Source organism: Tachyglossus aculeatus, chromosome 4 (assembly GCF_015852505.1).
Source record: "Tachyglossus aculeatus isolate mTacAcu1 chromosome 4, mTacAcu1.pri, whole genome shotgun sequence".
NCBI classification, from domain to species: Eukaryota; Metazoa; Chordata; class Mammalia; order Monotremata; family Tachyglossidae; genus Tachyglossus; species Tachyglossus aculeatus.
This window is the reverse complement of record NC_052069.1, coordinates 81,105,643-81,127,701: the sequence shown is the minus strand read 5'-3', so window position 1 is coordinate 81,127,701 and position 22,059 is coordinate 81,105,643. Positions and strand designations below refer to the sequence as shown.

At 45.6% G+C, this 22,059-nt stretch overlaps 1 non-coding gene across 1 annotated transcript; it reads right to left on the bottom strand.

The window, feature by feature from the left end:
* Window positions 1-20,074: 20,074 nt before the first annotated feature.
* On the bottom strand, window positions 20,075-20,212 carry LOC119927960. The gene has a single exon (XR_005450923.1). It is a non-coding gene; the product is annotated as a small nucleolar RNA SNORA7 (small nucleolar RNA).
* Between the last annotated feature and the right edge of the window lie 1,847 nt (window positions 20,213-22,059).

The window sequence follows — 22,059 nt, the reverse complement described above, 5'->3', positions numbered from 1 at the left end:
CCCTCTCCTCATCTTGGAAATGTTTGAAAAATATACCTTGGAAAGTTTGATCACGTTCTTAATGAAAGTGAAATCAGGTTTTTCTCTTTCCCAGGTACATTGCTTTCTCATTGCTCCAAACTGACTTTTAAAAGTCTCTTTAAAAACTTGTTTACAGCTAATTGGAAGCTAAGTATCATGTGAGTATCACCTCTATATGTTGCCAACTTGTACTTCCCAAGCGCTTAGTACAGTGCTCTGCACACAGTAAGCGCTCAATACGATTGATTGATTGATTGATTGATTGATGTGAATAGACAGAGCACCCAATGACATCCTTTGCATTCTCATTAGTTCTTCAATCTAGTTAATCAATCAGTAGTACTTATTTATTGAACAGTATTTATTGATTATTATTATTAGAGAAGCAGTGTGGCTCAGTGGAAAAGAGCGCGGGCCTTGGAGTCAGAAGTTATGGGTTCAAATCCCGGCTCTGCCAATTGTCAGCTGTGTGACTTGGGGCAAGTCACTTGACTTCTCTGGGCCTCAATTCCCTCATCTGTAAAATGGGGATTAAGACTGTGAGCCCCCCGTGGGACAACCTGATCACCTTGTAATATCCCCAGTGCTTAGAGCAGTGCTTTTCACATAGTGTTTAATAAATGCCATCATTATTACTACTGATTATTTAATGTGGCGAGTACTGTATTAAATATATGGGACAGTTAAGTAGAATTAATGGATAAGGTCCCTGACCTTAAGGCACTTACAATATAATGTGGGAGGCAATCCATCAATCAATTAATGGAATTTATTTAACACTTACTAATAATAATAATTACAGTGCTTGTTAAGCACTTACGAAGTAAGAATTAATGGACAAGGTCCCTGACTTTACGGTGCTTACAATATAGTGTGGGAGGCAATCCATCAGTCAATTAATGGAATTTATTTAACATTTACTAATAATAATAATTACGGTACATGTTAAGCACTTACTAAGTACCAAGCACTCTTCTAAGCACTGGGATAGATACAAGTTATTCAGGTTGGACAAAGTCCCTGTCCCACATGAGGCTCACAGTCTTAATCCCCATTTTACAAATAAGGGGACGGAGGCCCAGAGAAGTGAAGTGACTTGCCCAAGATCACACAGCAGACAAGTGGCAGAGCCAGGATTAAAACCCAGATCCTCCTGACTCCCGGGCCCATAATCTATCCACTAAGTCATTCAGTTTGAGCACTATACCAAACACTTGGGAGAGTACAATACAACGGATTTGTTAGGCATGTTCCCTGCCCACAAGGAGCTTACAGTCTGAGGGGGAGACAGACATTAACATGAATAAATAAATTATGGATATGTACATAACTGTTATGAGGCTGAGGGTGGGGAAATGTTAGATAGGAGGAAGAAATAGAATATAAAGATGTGTACATAAGTGCCCCAGTGGTGTAGTGAGTTTATAATAATAATAATAATGATAATAATGGTATTTGTTAATGTGCCGAGCACTGTTCTAAGCGCTGGGGTAGATACAAGGTAAACAGGTTGTCCCACGTGGGGCTCACAGTCTCCATTTTACAGATGAGGGAACTGAGGCCCAGAGAAGTGAAGTGACTTGCCCAAAGTCACACAGCTGACAAGTGGCAGAGTCGGGATTCAAATCCATGGCATTTATTAAGCGCTTACTATGTGCAAAGCACTGTTCTAAGCGCTGGGGAGGTAACAAGGTGATCAGGTTGTCCCATGAGGGGCTCACAGTCTTGATGCCCATTTTACAGATGAGGTCACTGAGGTCCAGAGAAGTGAAGTGACTTGCCCAAAGTCACACAGCTGACAAGCGGCGGAGCCGAGATTTGAACCCATGACCTCTGACTCCGGAGCCCGGGCTCTTTTCCACTGAGCCACGCAGGTTCAAGAACAAGAACAAGAAGCAAGGTTGGTGTTGAGGAGCGAAATACATGGGCGGGGTTGCGGTGGAAGAGAAATGAGAATAGGGAGGAGGGAGAGAGTTTATTGAAGGCCTTAAAAATCAATGCTAAGGTGTCTCTTATTGATGTGAAGATCGACAGGCCATCACTGGAAGGTTTTTGAGGAGTGGGGCATGCGCACGGCGATTTTTCAGAAAAAAATGAACCCAGGCAGCATGAGTGAAGTATGAATTGGAGAAGGAAGAGGCTGGAGGCAGGGAGGTCAGCCAGGAGGCTGATGCAGTAGTCAACATGGGGTAGGACGAGTGCTTGGATGAGCATGGGAGATGTTTGTATGGAGATGTTTCCCCCTTTTAGACTGTGAGCCCACTGTTGGGTAGGGACTGTCTCTATATTTTGCCAACTTGTACTTCCCAAGCTCTTAGTACAGTGCTCTGCACACAGTAAGCGCTCAATAAATACGATTGATTGATTGATTGATTGAGAGGAAATGGCAGTTTGATGGGGAGATTAACTGGGAGGAACCTCATCTTCACACTCGTAACCTAATACTGTATACTTAAAGATGACCCACAAATTCAAATGCTCATAAAAAGGTTAAAAAATAAGCTAATGGACTTATGTTCAGTTAGAGGGTTAAATAATTAATCAATTAAAATACTATAGTATTCCACAAAAAGACATTTAGAGGGTCTTGGGGGGGCCTTTTTTAAACTAACGCTCGGAAGTGTTCGGAATATGAGGATACTTTGATAAACGCCTTTGGATGATGATGTTGAGAGCTTTTAGACGGTGCTCACTACTATGAAAAGTTTTTAAGGACACTGTCCCTGCCCGAATAAACTTTACAGTACAGTATGAACACGACACTTGGCAACACAATTATGTGAGAATACGTCTACGGTGGAATCGCCCATCATAAATTACTTTGGGATTGAGAACCTGTTTGAAGGAATTGATGGTAATCCTCGTGGTTGGCATGACACTACTTACACTCTCTTTTCTCTGCCAGTTGTGCTCCCGCTGGGGCAGTGGGTGCGACAAATGAGTGGACAGGCAGAGGTGCAGCAAATTACAAAGTGCTTACAATAATTTTCCACATAAAACTTTACCGCTAAAGTAATGACAGAATAATGCATTGTCCCCTTTTTCCTCTTCTCCTCCCCATCCCCTGCGCCCTACCTCCTTCCCCTCCCCGCAGCACCTGTATATATGTTTGTACAGATTTATTACTCTTTCTATTTTACTTGTACATATTTACTATTGTCTTTATTTTGTTAATGATGTGCACACAGCTATAATTCTATTTGTTCTGACGATTTTGACGGACGCCTGTCTACATGTTTTGTTCTGTTGTCTGTCTCCCCCTTCTAGACTGTGAGCCCGTTGTTGGGTAGGGACCGTCTCTATAAATTGCCGACTTATACTTCCCAAGCGCTTAGTACAGTGCTCTGCCCACATTAAGTGCTCAATAAATACGATTGAATGAATGAATGAATATGCTGTGCTATAATAATAATTGTGGTTAAGTGCTTACTATGTGCCAGGCACTGTGCTGAGAAGCAGAGTGCTATAGTCCATAGTGCATGGGCCTGGGAGACGGAAGGTCATGGGTTCTAATCCCGGCTCTGCCACGTCTCTGCTGTGTGACCTCGGGCAAGTCACTTCACTTCTCTGAGCCTCAGCCCAGAGCAGATGTAGCCCTAGACTACCCAACTCCATGGCTTAGCATTACGGGAGAGGAAGCAATAAGATTAACAATGATAATAATAATGATGGTATTTGTTAAGCACTTACTATGTGTCAAGCACTGTTCTAAGCCCTGAGGTAGGTACAAGATAATCAGGTTAGACACAGTCCCTGTCCCACGATAGGGCTCACAATCTTAATCCCATTTGACAGATGAGGGAACTGAGGCACAGAGAAGTGAAGTGACTTGCCCAAGGTGACCCAGCTGACAGGCCTTCCCAGACTGAGCCCCCTTTTTCCTCTCCTCCTCCCCATTCCCCCCGCCCTACCTCCTTCCCCACAGCACCTGTCTATATGTTTGTACAGATTTATTACTCTATTTTACTTGTAATAATAATAATGGCATTTATTAAGCGCTTACTGTGTGCAAAGCTCTGTTCTAAGTGCTGGAGCACTGTTCTAAGCACTGGAATAATTTCCGTATTTGTTAATCGCTTACCATGTGCCAAGCACTGTTCTAAGTGCTGGGGAGGATACAAGGTGATCAGGTTGTCCCACGGGGGGCTCACAGTCTTAACCCCCATTTTACAGATGAGGTAACTGAGACTCAGAGAAGTGACTTGTCCAAGGTCACACAGCAGACATGTGGCTGAGCTGGGATTAGAACCCATGACCCCTGACTCCCAAACCCGTGCTCTTTCCACTGATCCACACTGCTTCTTATATCTACCCTAGCGTTGAGAACAGTGATTGGCACATAGTAAGCACTTAACAACTACCATAGTTATTATTATTATTACTGTGCTCTGCACACAGTAATCAATTGATTTAGACTTCGGTATAGCACCCAGAGAAAAGTGGTAGCAGTGACTTTAGAGTTCCGTTATACTTTGGAAAACCACGCATCTGCTTTAACTCAGGCTACTTTAAGGCATTGCTTTTTTTATTCCTCACAACTCTGTGTGCATTCTTTGAGGATCTGCGAAAGTATAATCAAACCTCTTCTTAATAATAATAATAATAATAATGGCATTTATTAAGCGCATACTATGTGCAAAGCACTGTTCTAAGCGCTGGGGAGGTTACAAGGTGATCAGGTTGTCCCTCGTGGGGCTCACAGATTTAATCCCCATTTTCCAGATGAGGTAACTGAGGCCCAGAGAAGTTAAGTGACTTGCCCAAAGTCACACAGCTGACAACTGGCGGAGCCGGGATTTGAACCCATGACCTCTAACTCCAAAGCCCGGGCTCTTTCCTACTGAGCCACGCTGCTTCTCTTCTTGATGGATTCATATGCCCAAACCTCTCTGAATCTGGAAATCTTGTTGGGAAGGACTGCAGTATTATGGGAGCGGAAGCAAGAAGATTAACAATAATAATTATGATGATGACGGTGTTTGTTAAACACTTACTATGTGCCAAGCACTCTTCTAGGCCCTAGGGTAGATACAAGCTAATCAGGTTGGACACAGTCCCTGTCATCATCATCATCATCATCATCAATCGTATTTATTGAGCGCTTACTGTGTGCAGAGCATTGTACTAAGCGCTTGGGAAGTACAAATTGGCAACATATAGAGACAGTCCCTACCCAACAGTGGGCTCACAGTCTAAAATGGGATTTTTATGAGTCCCACACGGGGCTCATAGTCTTAATCCCCATTTGACAGATGAGGGAACTGAGGCACAGAGAAGTGAAGTGACTTGTCCAAGGTCTCCCAGCAGACAAGAGTCAGAGCCGGGATTAGAATGGTTCTGTCTTCCTCAGGGGGGCTGGAACTGCTCAGACGCTGTGCAGGCTAACGTAGCCTTCTTCAACTCTCTCCATTCGTTTTATTTCCGCAGCTGAAACTCCACTGTGGTTCTAATCAATCAATCAATCAATCAATCAATCAATCAATCATATTTATTGAGCGCTTACTGTGTGCAGAGCGCTGTACTAAGCGCTTGGGAAGTACAAGTTGGCAACATATAGAGGCGGTCCCTACCCAGCAGTGGGCTCACAGTCTAAAAGATGGATGGGTTGGGAAATCACCACTCCACCCTAGATGGGGGTAAACAAACTGATTTGCCCAGAGTTTAAATCGATTTATCCATAGTGTAAATTGATTTATCTTGTTTGGTTGAATGTCATCAGATAGCACTTTTTTAAATGTCCGCAAATGCGGACTCGCCACTCCGAGGAACGCTAAATAGGAAAAGGCCCGTTGGCTTCTAGGGCAGAGTTTTCCTTACAGGCACGGGCCTGGGAGCCAGGAGGCCTGAGTTCTAATTCTGTCTTCATGACTTACCTGCTGTGTGACCTTGGGCAAGTCATATAACTTCTCTGTGCCTCCGTTTCTTCATCTGCAAAATGGGGATTAAATACCTGTCTCTCCCTCCCCCTTAGGCTGTGAGTCCGATTTGGGATAGGGACTGTGTTTGATCTACGTCTACTGTATCTACTGTATTTTTTTATGGTATTTGTTAAGCGCTTACTATGTGTCAAACACTGTTCTAAGTGCTGGGGCAGGTACAGGTTAATTAGGTTGGACACAGTCCCTGTCCTACATGGGGCTCACAATCTAAGTAGGAGGGAGAACAGATATTTAATCTCCATTTTACAGTTGAGTGAATTGAGGCACAGAGATGTGAAGTGCCTTGCCCCAGGTCACACAGCAAGCAATTGTCAGAGCTGGGATTAGAACCCAGGTCTTCAGACTGCCAGGCCTGTGCCCTTTCCACTAGGCCATACTGCTTCTTTCCCCAAGCTACCCCAGAAAACTCTGGAATGCCCTGGAAATCTGAGACACTGGGTCTCAGTGTGACTATTTTTTTAAAAAAATAGCATTTATTAAGCACTTATGTGCAAAGCACTGTTCTAAGTGCTGGGGAGGTTACAGTGTGATCAGGTTGTCCCACGGGGGGGGGGGGGGGGCTCGCAATCTTCATCCCCATTTTACAGATGAGGTAACTGAGGCCCAGAGAAGTGAAATGACTTGCCCAAGGTCACCCAGCTGACATGTGGCAGAGCCGGGATTTGAACCCATGACCTCTGACTCCAAAGCCCGGGCTCTTTCCACTGAGCCATGCTGCTTCTCCAGCATGAACTATGAACTGTGGCCATTCAGGGTGAGCTGTGAACTTTGGGGCGCAACGTGAGAGCCCCCACGGGGGCTGGCGACGGGGGCCAGGCTGGGCATCATTCATTCATTCAATCGTATTTATTGAGCGCTTACTGTGTGCAGAGCACTGTACTAAGCGCATCAGACAGGCAACTTCTCATGGGTGTGATGGGCCTCGCCTAGAGCGGCTGCTTCTCTGGTTCTCAGCTGGCCCGTGCCCAGTCCCATGGTGATTGAGCACTGAATGGACACTTCCCTCCTTCAAAGCCCCAATCAATCAATCAATCAATCGTATTTATTGAGCGCTTACTGTGTGCAGAGCACTGTACTAAGCGCTTGGGAAGTACAAGTTGGCAACATACAGAGACAGTCCCTACCCAACAGCGAGCCCCACTGAAAGCTCACCTCCTCCAGAAGGCCTCCACGGACTAAGCTCCCCTTCTCCTCCCCATCACCCCACTCGCTCCCTTCGCTCTACCCCCTTCCCCGCCCCACAGCACTTGTCTATGTCTGTACATATTTATAATTATAATTCTATTTATTTGTATTAATGATGTGTATTAGTACAATTCTTTTAATACAAAACAATTAATGTAATTCTTTTTATTTATAATAATGCTACTGATGCCTGTTTACTTGTTTTGATGCCTGTCTCCTATTTATTTGTATTCATGATGTGTATGAATCCAATTCTTTTAATACAATGCAATTAATATAATTCTTTTTATTTATAATAATGCTACTGATGCCTGTTTACTTGTTTTGATGCCTGTCTCCTATTTGTTTGTATTCATGATGTGTATGAATCCAATTCTTTTAATACAATTAATATAATTATTTTTATTTATAATAATGCTACTGATGCCTGTTTACTTGTTTTGATGCCTGTCTCCCACCTTCTAGACTGTGAGTCCATTGTGGGAAGGGATTGTCTCTATTTGTTGCTGACCCAAGCGCTTAGTACAGTGCTCTGCACGCAGTAAGTGCTCCATAAATACGATTGAATGAATGCTTTTGTGTCTGGCGTTTGGGAGTCAGAAGGACCTCGGTTCTAATCCCGGCTCTGCCACATGTCTGCTGTGTGACCTTGGGTAAGTCACTTCACTTCTCTGGGTCTCAGTTACCTCACCTGTAAAATAGGGAATAAGAGTGAGCCCCATGTGGGACAGGGACTGTGTCCAACCAGATTAACTTGTATTTACTTCAGAGCTTAGAACAGTGCTTGGCACATAGTAAGTGCTTAACAAGAACGATTATTAATAATAATGATAATAATAATAATAAATGCCCAGCCTACCACTGCCTCAGTTCCCGATGCCAAGTCCCATGGCTAAAAAAAAAGCAGCGTGGCTAAGTGGAAAGAGCCCGGACTTTGGAGTCACAGGTCATGGGTTCAAATTCCAGTGCTGCCAGTTGTCAGCTGTGTGACTTTGGGCAAGTCACTTCACTTCCCTGGGCCTCAGTTACCTCATCTGTAAAATGGGGATTAAGACTGTGAGCCCCCCGTGGGAGAACCTGATCACCTTGTAACCTCCCCAGCGCTTAGAACAGTGCTTTGCACATAGAAAGCGCTTAACAAATACCATCATCATTATTATTATTATTATAAAAAGCAGCACTGTCATTTACGGGAATCTGGGAAGGGAACATAGCTCTGGAGTAGAAATGGAAGTGTTTATTGAGAGCCTATGTGAATCTGGGAAGGGAATGTAACAGCTCAGGAGGAGAAGTAAAGCACGTACTGAGCACCCACATGAAGCAGTGTGCTCAACTAGGCGCTTGGGAAGTACAAAATAAAGAAGTGACATGTTCCCTGCCTATAAGGGGCTTACACATTAATGGAAGAGACAAATGTAAATATATAGAGCAAGGGAGAGGGTCGTTCATTCATTCAATCGTATTTATTGAGCACTTACTGTGTGCAGAGCACTGTACTAAGTGTTTGGAAAGTACAGTTTGGCAACAGATAGAGACAATCCCTACCCAACAACGGGCTCACAATCTAGAAGGGGGAGACAGACAACAAAACAAAAAAAGAGTCCCTACCTGGTGACCTGCTTAGGAACTATATAGATTTTGCAAAACCTCCACCAAAAAAATACCTCTCTGAGGGATGTTACGCTGGCCTTATATCAATGTATATCAATCAGTCAATTTGTTGAGTGCTTATTATGTGTAGAGCACCGTACTAAGCACTTGGGAGAGCGCAATACAACAGAATTAGTAGACATGTTCCCTGCCCACAACGAGCTTACAGTCTAGAGTATAAAACATATTCCTCTTGCTTCCGGGGTGGCAAAATGATGTGCCATATTTTTAGTGCCAACAGCAGCCACCCTGGTCTCAAGGCGGGAAAGTTGGGAAATCCCACGAAAGGGGCTACTTTCCCGGATAATAAAAACCTAGAGAGATTGCGGAGTTATTTCAATTTCTAGACACAGACTTAGGAAGGGCTGTGGGTCTTTTGGGGCCCAAATCCCCGGGTAGGATCAGACCAACACACAACTGAACCCGGATGGACTCGGGTGATGCTCAGACGGCTCCCAACCCACTTCCCTCCCTTCCCCACCTTAAAAGCCTCCCATTTCAGTCTCATTTTTGTTCTCTGCCTCCCCCTTTTAGACTGTGAGCCCACTGTTGGGTAGGGACTGTCTCTATATGTTGCCAACTTGTACTTCCCAAGCGCTTAGTACAGTGCTCTGCACACAGTAAGCGCTCAATAAACACGACTGATTGATTGATTGATTGATTTCAGTCAGGGGATTGCAGTGTGTAGCTGGTTCTAGGCCGGTCGGAAACTGGCCGGAGCAGTTACCAGATTTCCACCCCAACCCACACAGAAGCACCAGTGGAGAATTCAATTAGTGATCAAGTTGCTTTATCATACTGAAAGAAATCTATTCAGGACGATCCTAAAGGGTTTCAAAAAGAGTTATCCCAACTGACTCCGCAGTGGCATAGGTCCTGGATCAGTGGAAAGAGCCCGGACTTTGGAGTCAGAGGTCATGGGTTCAAATCCCGGCTCTGCTACTTGTCTGCTGTGTGACCTTGGGCAAACCACATAACTTCTCTGTGCCTCAGTTACCTTATTTCTAAAATGGGGATTAAAACTGTGAGCCCCACTTGGAACAACCTGATTACCCCATATCTACCCCAGCAGTCCGAACACTGCTCGGCACATAGTAAGCTCTTAACAAATCAATCAATCAAACAATCATATTCATTGAGCGCTTACTGTGTGCAGAGCACTGTACTAAGCGCTTGGGAAGTACAAGTTGGCAACATATAGATACAGTCCCTACCCAACAGTGGGCTCACAGTCTAAAAGGGGGAGACAGAGAACAAAACCAAACATACTAACAAAATAAAATAAATAGAATAGATATGTACAAGTAAAATAAATAAACAGAGTAATAAATATGTAAAAACATATATGCATATATACAGGTGCTGTGGGGAAGGGAAGGAGGTAAGATGGGGGATGGAGGGGGGACGAGGGGGAGAGGAAGGAAGGGGCTCATTATGATTATTATTATTATTATATGCATTTATCAACTCTCTTTTATTGTGCTCTCCCAAGCACTTAGTACAGTGCTCTGCACACAGTAAGTGCTCAATAAATATCATTGATTGATTGATCGATTTGAATAGTTTAGAATAATGGTTCCTCGGAGGCTGAGGTAAAGGATGAAGGCAGCCTTTCCCACTTCCCCAGACTGGCCTGTATGTGCATAATAATGATGGCTTTTGCTAAGCGCTTACTGTGTGTCAAGCACTGTTCTAAGCGCTGGGGTAGATACAACTTAATCAGGTTGGACACAGTCCCTGTCCCACAAGGGGCTCACACTCAATCCCCATTTTACGGATGAGGTAACCGAGGCCCCCGAGACGTGAAGTGATTTGCCCAAGGTCTCACAGCAGACATGTGGCAGAGCCAGGGTTAGAACCCAGGTCCTTCTGACTCCGGGCTCGTGCTCTATCCACTAAGCCACAAGTCAGTGGTCATGGGTTCAAATCCTGGCTCTGCCAATGGTCAGCTGTGTGATTCTGAGCCCCTTCCTTCCTCTCCCCCTCGTCCCCCTCTCCACCCCCCCCATCTTGCCTCCTTCAATCAATCAATCAATCAATCAATTGTATTTATTGAGCGCTTACTGTGTGCAGAGCACTGTACTAAGCGCTTGGGAAGTACAAGTCGGCAACACATAGATACAGTCCCTACCCAACAGCGGGCTCACAGTCTAGAAGACAGTCTAGAAGACTATAAGATCAATGGAACTTATTGAGCACTTACTGTATGCAGAGCACTGTACTAAGTGCTTGAGAGAGTACAACAAATAGACATGCCCACAAGGAGTTTACAGACTAGCTGAGGGGAGGGGGTGCTACAGGAGAAAGAGGAAGGAAGGAAATGGAGAGGAATGAGAGGAGGAAAGGGAAAGAGGGGAAGAAGATGAGTAAAGTCAGGTTGCTCACCATCACCACCATAAGGACCGCTCACGCTCACTGGGTTCTGGGACTCTGTGGGTGGGAAAGGTTTTCCTCCCTCACACCTGCCCTGTCTGCCCAGGCAGTGTGGGCAAAACTCCTGGAATGAGGCTGGGCAGAAAGGCCTGGGGTCCCTCCTCTGGTGTAAAGTTTGCCGGGCTGCAGCTCCGGCATTTACTCCAGTGCCGGCTGGGCTGAGGTAGCGTCAGGGGCCGGGCGGAGAAACGGACCAGAGCTGTGGCCCCGGGGGCTTTAAACTGGAGCCATGGCCACCTTGTTCCTGGAGCACCCCCAGACTATGTGGGTGGGCTGGGGAAGGGGGTGAGGTGAGTGATGACTTGTTTTCGTGGGGCTTCGCAGTCGGAGCCTTGAGAGGCTGAGGAAAGTGGACACAGCACTTCCTCCTCTTTCTCCTCCTCCTACTTCAGACGGGGGGCAAAAGGTGTAGCCAACATCACCTGGGGTCCCTTTGTAGCTCTAAGGGTGGGGCAGGCTACCCTGTCCAAAATACAACTTCGCCCCCCCGTCGCTCCCAATCCCATGGGGGTTTCCCTTCCCCACAGCACCTGTATATATGCATATATGTTTGTACATATTTATTACTCTATTTATTTATTTATCTTACTTGTACCTATCTATTCTATTTATTTTATTTTGTTAGTATGTTTGGTTTTGTTCTCTGTCTCCCCCTTCTAGACTGTGAGCCCGCTGTTGGGTAGGGGCTGTCTCTATGTGGTGCTGACTTGTACTTCCCAAGCGCTTAGTCCAGTGCTCTGCACACAGTAAGCGCTCAATAAATACGATTGATTGATTGATTGAAGTCGCTCCACTTCTCTGTGCCTCAGTTAGCTCACCTGTAAAATGGGGATTAAGATTGTGAGCGCCCCGTGGGACAACCTGATCACCTTGTCACCTCCCCAGCGCTTGGAACAGTACTTTGCACATAGTAAGCACTTAATGAATGCCATCATAACTGACAGAGAGACCGCATCCATGGGTACCAGTGTCACTGACGGAGAATCTCTTGCACGCCTGCCGTGAACGTGAGTAGGGCCAGTAGAAGAGAGGTGGAGTTGCCACAGGGCCAGAGGGACTACTGTGTGTGAGCGGAGGAGCATGGTACTGTCTGAGGTGGCTGCTGTACATTTCAGGGACGAAGCCCTAGTGCCCATGGGGCTACTGGACAGTTAGCGGGCAGTGGCAGCGACTTCCATCCACAACTGCAGTCGTGACTCATCATCATCATCATCATCAACAATCGTATTTATTGAGCGCTTACTATGTGCAGAGCACTGTACTAAGCGCTTGGGAAATACAAATTGGCAACATATAGAGACAGTCCCTACCCAACAGTGGGCTCACAGTCTAAAAGGGGGAGACAGAGAACAAAACCAAACATACTAACAAAATAAAATAAATAGAATAGATATGTACAAGTAAAATAAATAAATAGAGTAATAAATATGTACAAACATATATACATATATACAGGTGCCGTGGGGAAGGGAAGGAGGTAAGAAGGGGGGGATGGAGAGGGGGATGAGGGGGAGAGGAAGGAAGGGGCTCAGTCTGGGAAGGCCTCCTGGAGGAGGTGAGCTCTCAGCAGGGCCTTGAAGGGAGGAATGTTTTAAGCGCTGGGGGGATACAAAGGTGATCAGGTTGCCCCACGCGGGGCTCACCGTCTTAATCCCCATTTTACAGATGAGGGAACTGAGGCTCAGAGAAGTGAAGTGACTTGCCCAAGGTCACACAGCAGGTGTGTGGCGGGGCCGGGATTCAAACCCATGACCTCTGACTCCAAAGCCCGTACTCTTTCCACTGAGCCACGCTCGACTCGCCTTGTGTGGAGAATAATAATAGTAACGATGGCATTTATTAAGCTCTTACTATGTGCAAAGCACTGTTCTAAGCGCTGGGGAGGTTACAAGGTGATCAGGGTGTCCCACGGGGGGGCTCCCAGTCTTCATCCCCATTTTCCAGATGAGGGAACTGAGGCCCAGAGAAGTGAAGTGACTTGCCCAAAGTCACACAGCTGAAAAGTGGCAGAGCTGGGGGTCTGAACCCGTGACCTCTGACTCCAAAGCCCGGGCTCTTTCCACTGAGCCACGCTGAATTTTTTTTTTTATGGCATTTGTTAAGCACTTACTATGTGCAGAGCACCGTTCTAAGCGCTGGGAGGGGGACACAACGTGATCCGTTTGCTCCGCGTGGGGCTCACAGTCTTCATCCCCATTGTACAGATGAGGTCACTGAGGCTCGGAGAAGTGAAGTGACTTGCCCAAGGTCACACAGCAGGATCGTGGCGGAGTCGGGATTCGAACCCATGACCTCTGACTCCAAAGCCCGTGCTCTTTCCACTGAGCCACGCTGCTTCTCTGAATGCTACCCTTGCTACAGACTGGAGCAGGAGAGGGCTTATTATTAATAAAAATTGTGGTAATTGTTAAGTGCTTAGTATTTCCCAAGCACTGTACTAAGGGTAGTGGATAGCACACATGCCTGGGAGTCAGAAAGTCATGGATTCCAATCCTGGCTCCGCTACTTGTCTGTTATGTGACCTTGGGCAAGTCACTTCACTTCTCTGGGCCTCAGTTCAATCAATCAATCAATCAATCATATTTATTGAGCGCTTACTGTGTGCAGAGCACTGTACTAAGCGCTTGGGAAGTCCAAGTTGGCAACATATAGAGACGGTCCCTACCCAACAGCAGGCTCATCATCTAGAAGGGGAAGACAGAGAACAAAATAAAATAAATAGAATAGATATGTACAAGTAAAATAAATAAATAGAGTAATAAATACATACAAACATAGATACATATATACAGGATATACATATATACAGGATATACATATATACAGAGTATACATATATACTCAGTTACTCATCTGTAAATGGGTTTTGAGGCTGTGAGCCCCACTTGAGAGAGGGACTGTGTTCAGCCTGATTTGCTTGCAGGTTAGCACTTAGTACAGTGCTTGGCACATAGTAAGTGCTTAACAAATACCATAATTATTATTACCAAGTGCTGGGGTAGATATCAATCAATTAATCAATTGTATTTATCGAGTGCTTACTGTGTACGGAGCACTGTACTAAACCCTTGGGAGAATACAATATAACAGACATATTCCCTGCCCACAGCAAGCTTAGTCTAGAGGATATGATAATAATAATAATGGAATTTATTATTATAATAATAATGATGGCATTTATTAAGTGCTTACTATGTGTAAAGCACTCTTCTAGACTGTGAGCCCACTGTTGGGTAGGGACCGCCTCTATATGTTGCCAACTTGTACTTCCCAAGCGCTTAGTACAGTGCTCTGCACACAATAAGTGCTCAATAAATGCAATTGATTGATTGAATCAGATTGGACACAGTCCCTGTCCCTCATGGGACTCACAGTCTAATTAGGAGGGAGAAAAGGTAATCTCTCATTTCCCTAGCCCTCAGTTTCCACAACACATACGTTCATCTCAGTATTCTCATGCATGAATAATGTGTGTGTAATTTGCTATCCATGTTCTTGCGCCTTATCTCTTTGTGTGTTCATGTTCCTCTTTTTTCTTTTTCCCCGCATTTTTGCAAGAAAGTGGAAAAGACCTGGTTTCCCCCAGTCCTTACTAAGCCAATCTGGTATGGTACTCGAAGATGGTTTACCAGATGAGTGAGAGGCCAGTGATGTCTGCCGTCACTGCGACCTCAGAGACTTTTTGTTCTGCGATCACAGACTGCACCTATTGTCCCTGCCATCCTTGGGGCATTGCGTGCCACTGGGCTCCAGGGGACTGGGTGAGAGTGTGGCGATCTGGGCAGAAATCACCGCCATCACGGCAAAAACAACTCAAGCTCGTGCCCGGTGGGAGCGAGGATATGATTAATCCACTTAGATCACTAATAAATCAATCAGTCAGTCAGAGAAGCACCGTGGCTTAGTGAGTAGAGCATGGGCCTGGGAGTGAGAAGGACCTGGGCTCTAACCCTGGTTCTACCGCATGTCTCCTGTGTGACCTTGGGCAAGTCATTTTATTTCCCTGTGCCTCAGAGAAATGGGGATCTGTAAAAATGGGGATTAAGAGTGTGAGCTGCATATAGGACAGGGACTGTGTCCAACCTCATAAGCTTTATCTACCCCAGTGCTTAGAACAGTGTAAGCATTTAACAAGTACCATTATTACTCATCAATCAATGGTATTTGTTGAACACTCACTGGGTGTGCCTGGGCAATGCTCACCCAAATGACAAGGGGCCAGAAAAGGAGCATAGCTGCCTTCTTATGGACTCAATGTGCCAGCGAGGAAGAGATTTTCTCTCCAAGCCGCTCATGTTCATGGATGCAGTCTCAATGTCAGCATTGCCCTCTTCAAACAGAAGAACAACTGTATTACAAAGAAGCCATGAGAATGGCAATCTCCTACCTCAAATGAGCTAGTTGTGGGCAGGGGGTGTGTCTACCAACTCCTTTGTATTGTACTCTCCCAAACACTTAGTACAGTGCTCTGCACAAACAAGCACTCTATAAATACCATTGATTGAGTGATGGTCAGTCAGTCAATCCTATTTATCAATCCATCAATCAATTGTATTTATTGAGCGCTTACTGTGTGCAGAGCACTGTACTAAGTGCTTGGGAAGCCCTCTCCATCTCCCCCCATCTTACCTCCTTCCCTTCCCCACAGCACCTGTATATATGTTTGTACATATTTATTACTCTATTTATTTATTTATTTTACTTGTACATATCTATTCTATTTTATTTTGTTAGTATGTTTGGTTTTGTTCTCTGTCTCCCCCTTTTAGACTGTGAGCCCACTGTTGGGTAGGGACTGTCTCTATGTGTTGCCAATTTGTACTTCCCAAGCGCTTAGTACAGTGCTCTGCACATAGTAAGCGCTCAATAAATACGATTGATTGATTGATTGATTGATTGTACTAAGCGGTTGGGAAGTACAAGTTGGCAACATATAGAGACAGTCCCCACCCAACAACGGGCTCACAGTCTAGAAGGGGAAGACAGACAACAAAACAAAATATGTAGACAGGTGTCAAGTCATCAGAACAGATAGAAGTAAAGCTAGAAGCACATCATTAACAAAATAAATAGAATAGTAAATATGCTTCCCAAGCGCTTAGTACAGTGCTCTGCACATAGTAAGCACTCAATAAATATGATTGATGATGATGATGATGATATGCGGGCTTACTGTTTGCAGGGCCCTGTACTAGAGAAGCAGCGTGGCTCAGTGTAAAGAGCCCAGGCTTGGGAGTCAGAGGTCATGGGTTTGAATCCCTGCTCAGCCGCTTGTCAGCTGTGGGACCTTGGGCAAGCCACTTAACTTCTCTGTGCCTCAGTTACCTCATATATAAAATGAGGATTAAGACTGTGAGCCCCACGTGGGACAACCTGATCACCTTGTATCCCCCCAGCGCTTAGAACAGTGCTTCACACATAGTAAGCGCTTTACAAATATTATTATTATTATTACCAGGCACTTGGGAGAATACAATATGGCAATAAACAGAGATGCCCCAAGCTTAAGGTCTGGAGATTGATTGATTCACTAATGGATGAGCCTTGGTCCAGCTGTAAAGACCTGGGGCCTGAGGACCTGTGTAAGGGAATAGATTTCAGTGCTGGTGATTCACGCAGTGTGCTTTGTGTACTATGAACTCTCCCCTACCTGATGTGTTTGTTCTAGGACACTGAGTACTCGGTGAACCAGCATGGCAGGAGTCTGGCGGTCAGAGGACCGATGCTCTAATCCCGGCTCGGCCATTCGTCTGCCGTGTGACTTCGGGCAGCTGGGCACACAGTAAGCGCTCAATAAATACGATTGTTTGAGAAGCAGCATGGCTCAGTGGCTCCGTGGAAAGAGCCCGGGCTTTGGAGTCGGATGTCGTGTGTTCAAATCCCGGCTCCCCACTTGTCAGCTGTGTGACTTTGGGCAAGTCGCTTCACTTCTCTGGGTCTCAGTGACCTCATCTGCAAAATGGAGATTAAGACTGTGAGCCCCCAGTGGGACAACCTGATCACCTTGTAACTTCCCCAGCACATAGAATAGTGCTTTGCACATAGTAAGTGCTTAGTAAATGCCATTATTAGGATTATGATTGATTGATTGAGAAGCCTCCCTACCTTAGTTGAGAAAAGATGTGGGTAGCACTTCTGGCCAGATCCATCACCCAGTCCCAGATCCCAGGTCTCCTGGATGCAGAGGAGGAGGAAAAGCTCATCCCGGCTCCTCCACCTGTCTGCCATGTGACCTTGGGCAAGTCACTTCACTTCTCTGGGCCTCAGTGACCTCATCTGCAAAATGGGGATTAAGACTGTGAGCCCCCAGTGGGACAACCTGATCACCTTGTAACTTCCCCAGCGCATAGAACAGTGCTTTGCACATAGTAAGTGCTTAACAAATGCCATTATTATTATTATGATTGATTGATTGAGAAGCCTCCCTACCTTAGTTGAGAAAAGATGTGGGTAGCACCTCTGGCCAGATCCATCACCCGGTCCCAGGTTCCAGGGCTCCTGGATGCAGAGGAGGAGGAAAAGCTCATCCCGGCCCCTCCATCTGTCTGCCATGTGACCTTGGGCAAGTCGCTTCACTTCTCTGGGCCCCAGTTATCTCATCTGTAAAATGGGGATTAAGACTGTGAGCCCCGGGTGGGACAGAGACTGCATCCAACCTGATTTGCTTGTATCCACCCCAGCTCTTAATTCAGTGCCTGGCACTTAGCACTTAACAGATGCCATCATCATCATCAGACCCTTCTCCTTCATTTCCATTTGTTCTCTCTCACTCTTAAAGAGCTTTGGCAGGGACTGTCTACCACCTCTATCGTATTGCACTCCCCCGAGGGCTTAGTACAGTGCTCTGCGCATAGTAAGCCCTCAATAAATACCATTGATTGATTGAGTGGTCTTTGGGGAGGAGGCCACTTAGAGTAAGCAGGAACAAGGGAGACTCTAAAATCTATAATATCTATAAATGTTTACCATATTATAAATTATTGATTTCTATTAATGTCTGTCTCTCTTCTAGACTGAAAGCTCGTTGTACTGTACAGAGTTGTACTGTTCTCTTCCAAGTGCTTAGCACAGTGCTTTGCACAAAGTGAGCACTCAATAAGGACCATTGGTAATTGATGATAATGACTCCTGCTTCTCCCCCATGAGACTTTGAGAGGGTAAAACATCATTTTACACAAATCTCCACCAGACCTCTAGGCTGTAAGGCTGTTCATTCATTCAATTGTATTTATTGAACGCATACTGTGTGCAGAGCACTGTACTAAGCACTTGGAAAGTACAATACAGCAATAGAGACAATCCCTTCCCACAACAGACTTACAGTCTAGAGAGAGGGAGACAGACATCAAAACAAGTAAACAGGCATCAGTATAAATAAATAGAATTATAGTCCCACGTGGGGCTCACAGTTTTAATCCCCATTTTACAGATGAGGGAACTGAAGCCCAGAGAAGTGAAGTGACTTGCCCAGGGTCCCACAGCAGAGAAGTGGCAGAGCCGGGACTAAAACCCAGGTCTTTTTAGCTCCTTGTTGTGGGCAAGGAATATGTCTGTTGCCTCTGGCGTATTGCACTCTCCCAAGCATTTAGTACCATGCTCTGCACACAGTATGCATTCAGTAAATACCATTGTTTGATTGATTTATTATTGTCCAAGATTTTCTGACTGAATTGATGACAAGCCATATGAAAAGCTAACTGAATTTCTGAGATGAATACACAAGCTTGATTTCATGAAACATGAAGCCTTTTCTCTGTGTGTCTGTGCATCATCATTAATAATAATAATGGTATTTGTTAAGCACTTACTATGTGCAAAGTACTGTTCTAAGCACGGGGGGCGGGGATACAAGGTGATCAGGTTGTCCCACATCACAGTCTTAATCCCCATTTTACAGATGAGGTAACTGAGGCACAGAGAAGTGAATTGACTTGCCCAGTCACCCAGCTGACAAGCGGTGGAGCCGGATTAGATCCCAAGACCTCTGACTCCCAAGCCCAGTCTCTTTCCACTGAGCCACACTGCTTCTCATCATTATCATCAATGGTATCTATTGAGCACTTTCTATGTGCAGAGCACTGTACTAAACGTTTGGGAGAGTACCATACAACAGAGTAGGTAAGCATGTTCCCTGCCAACAACAAACTTGCAGTCCAAGAAGGCTGCATGTGGGCCCACCAAGTGTTCATGTAGCAGATAGAGTCTATTTCCTTAACATATCTTGTCTTGTCTTGGGCTGTTGAGTCGTCTCTGACCCATAGCGATGCCATGGACACATCTCTTAGATGTGTCCACACCTTTTAGACTGTGAGCCCACTCTTTTAGACTGTGAGCCCACTGTTGGGTAGGGACTGTCTCTATATGTTGCCAACTTGTACTTCCCAAGCGCTAGTACAGTGCTCTGCACATAGTAAGCGCTCAATAAATATGATTGATGATTGATGATCTCTCCCAGAATGCTCCACCTCCATCTGCAATCATTCTGGTAGTGTATCTACCCCAGCGCTCAGTAACGTGCTTGGTACACATCTATTCCATTTATTTTATTTTGTTAGTATGTTTGGCTTTGTTTTTCTGTCTCCCCCTTTTAGACTGTGAGCCCACTGTTGGGTAGGGACTGTCTCTATATGTTGCCAACTTGTACTTCCCAAGCGCTTAGTACAGTGCTCTGCACACAGTAAGCGCTCAATAAATACGATTGATGATGATGATGATGATGATGATGATAGAGTTTTCTTGGTAAAAATACAGTAGTGGTTTACTATTGCCTCTTTCTGCACAGTCAACTTGAGTCTCCGCCCTCGACTCTCTCCTGTGCCGCAGCTGCCCAGCACAAGTGAGTTTTGACTTGTAGCAGATTGCCTTCCACTTGCCAGCCATTGCCCAAGCTAAAAATGGAATGGACAGGCCTCTGCTTGACTCTCCCTCCTGTAGTCGAGACTGGTAGAGGACTGGGTACTCTACAGGTGCGACCCTGAGAGGCGTCCTTAACATCTCGGAGCCCTTTAAATCTGAGATGATCCAAAGAGCAGAAGTGGATCCTCTCTGATGTAATTAGAGATGCTTTTTCAGGATCCCACAGGTTTGGGCCAGCCATCCAGTATATGAAAGAATGATGTCTACTGTTTTATGGATTCTATGGAAGCAGTATGGCCTAGTGGAAATATTACGAGCCTGGGAGTCCTTCTCCAGCCCAGCCTGCACCCTCCGCTCCTCTGCTGCTAATCTCCTCACTGGGCCTCGTTCTCGCCTGTCCTGCCGTCGACCCCCAGCCCACGTCCTCCCCCTGGCCTGGAATGCCCTCCCTCTGCCCATCCACCAAGCTAGCTCTCTTCCTCCCTTCAAGGCCCTACTGAGAGCTCACCTCCTCCAGGAGGCCTTCCCAGACTGAACCCCTTCCTTCCTCTCCCCCTTGTCCCCCGCTCCATCCCCCCCATCTTACCTCCTTCCCTTCCCCACAGCACCTGTATATATGTATATATGTTTGTACATATTTATTACTCTATTTATTTATTTATTTATTTAATTTGTACATATCTATTCTATTTATTTTATTTTGTTAGTATGCTTGGTTTTGTTCTCTGTCTCCCCCTTTTAGACTGTGAGCCCACTGTTGGGTAGGGACTGTCTCTATATGTTGCCAATTTGTACTTCCCAAGCGCTTAGTACAGTGCTCTGCACATAGTAAGCGCTCAATAAATACGATTGATGATGATGATGATGATAAAATCATCATGTCCCATTTAGTCTCCATAACCAAACTATCTTCCCTTGATGCACAAATTGACAGCCTCAAAACCACCCTCTCTACTGAACTCAACTCACTAGCTCCGCTATCCCTTCACCGACCTCGAACCTCTAACCCACAGCCTTAATCACTTCCGCAGTGCACTTTCTTTGGGTCTGTGCATGAGCCGCAGAGAGCCGCTGGGGGAAATCCAGAGCTCATGCCGACTTTGTCCATCAAATTCATCCTCACCTGCTTTAACTCTGCCCTCTCATTCACCTGGCAACATTATTTCTCCATCCTTATTGACTCCTATGGCCATCACCCTTGCCAGTTGTTACAGATGTTTAACTCCCACCTCAAATCCTCTGTCCCACAGCCTCCCATCTCTACCCCTAACGACCTGGCCATGTGCTTTACTGATACTGTTGAAACCACCAGTGTGATCTCCTTAAAATCTCCCCTGTCCCTGCTTTGATTGTCCCATCTTTCCCAGCAGTATCTCAAGCGGAGAACTCTCCATTGCCTCTCAAAATCTACCCCCTCCACCTGTCCAACCAAACCCATTCCTTTGCACCTTATCAAAATACTTGCCCACTCTTTTCTTCCCTCCCGGACCTCCATCTTCAACTGTTCACTCTCCAATGGCTTTGTCCCCACTGCTTTAAAAATCCTCCCTTGACCCCATGGCTCTCTACAGTTACCACCCTATCTCCTTCTTATCCTTCCTCTCCAAGCTCCTTGAGTGAGTTGTCTATACCCGCTGCTTCCACTTCCTCTCCTCCAATTCTCTCCTTGACCCCTTCCAATCTGGCTTTTTATTTTTTAATGGTATTTGTTAGGCGTTTTACTCTGTGTCAGACACTGGACTAAGCCCTGAGGTAGATACAAAATAATCAAGTTGGACACGGTCTATGTCCCACATGGGGCTCACATTCTTATTTCCCATTTTGCAGATGAGGTAACTGAGGCACAGAGAAGTTAAGTGACATACCTAAGGTCACACAATAGACAAGTGGTGGAGCTGGGAATAGAAACCAGCTCCTCTGACTCCCAAGCCCGGGCTCTTTCCACTAGGATACAATGTTTCTGCTCCTTCACACC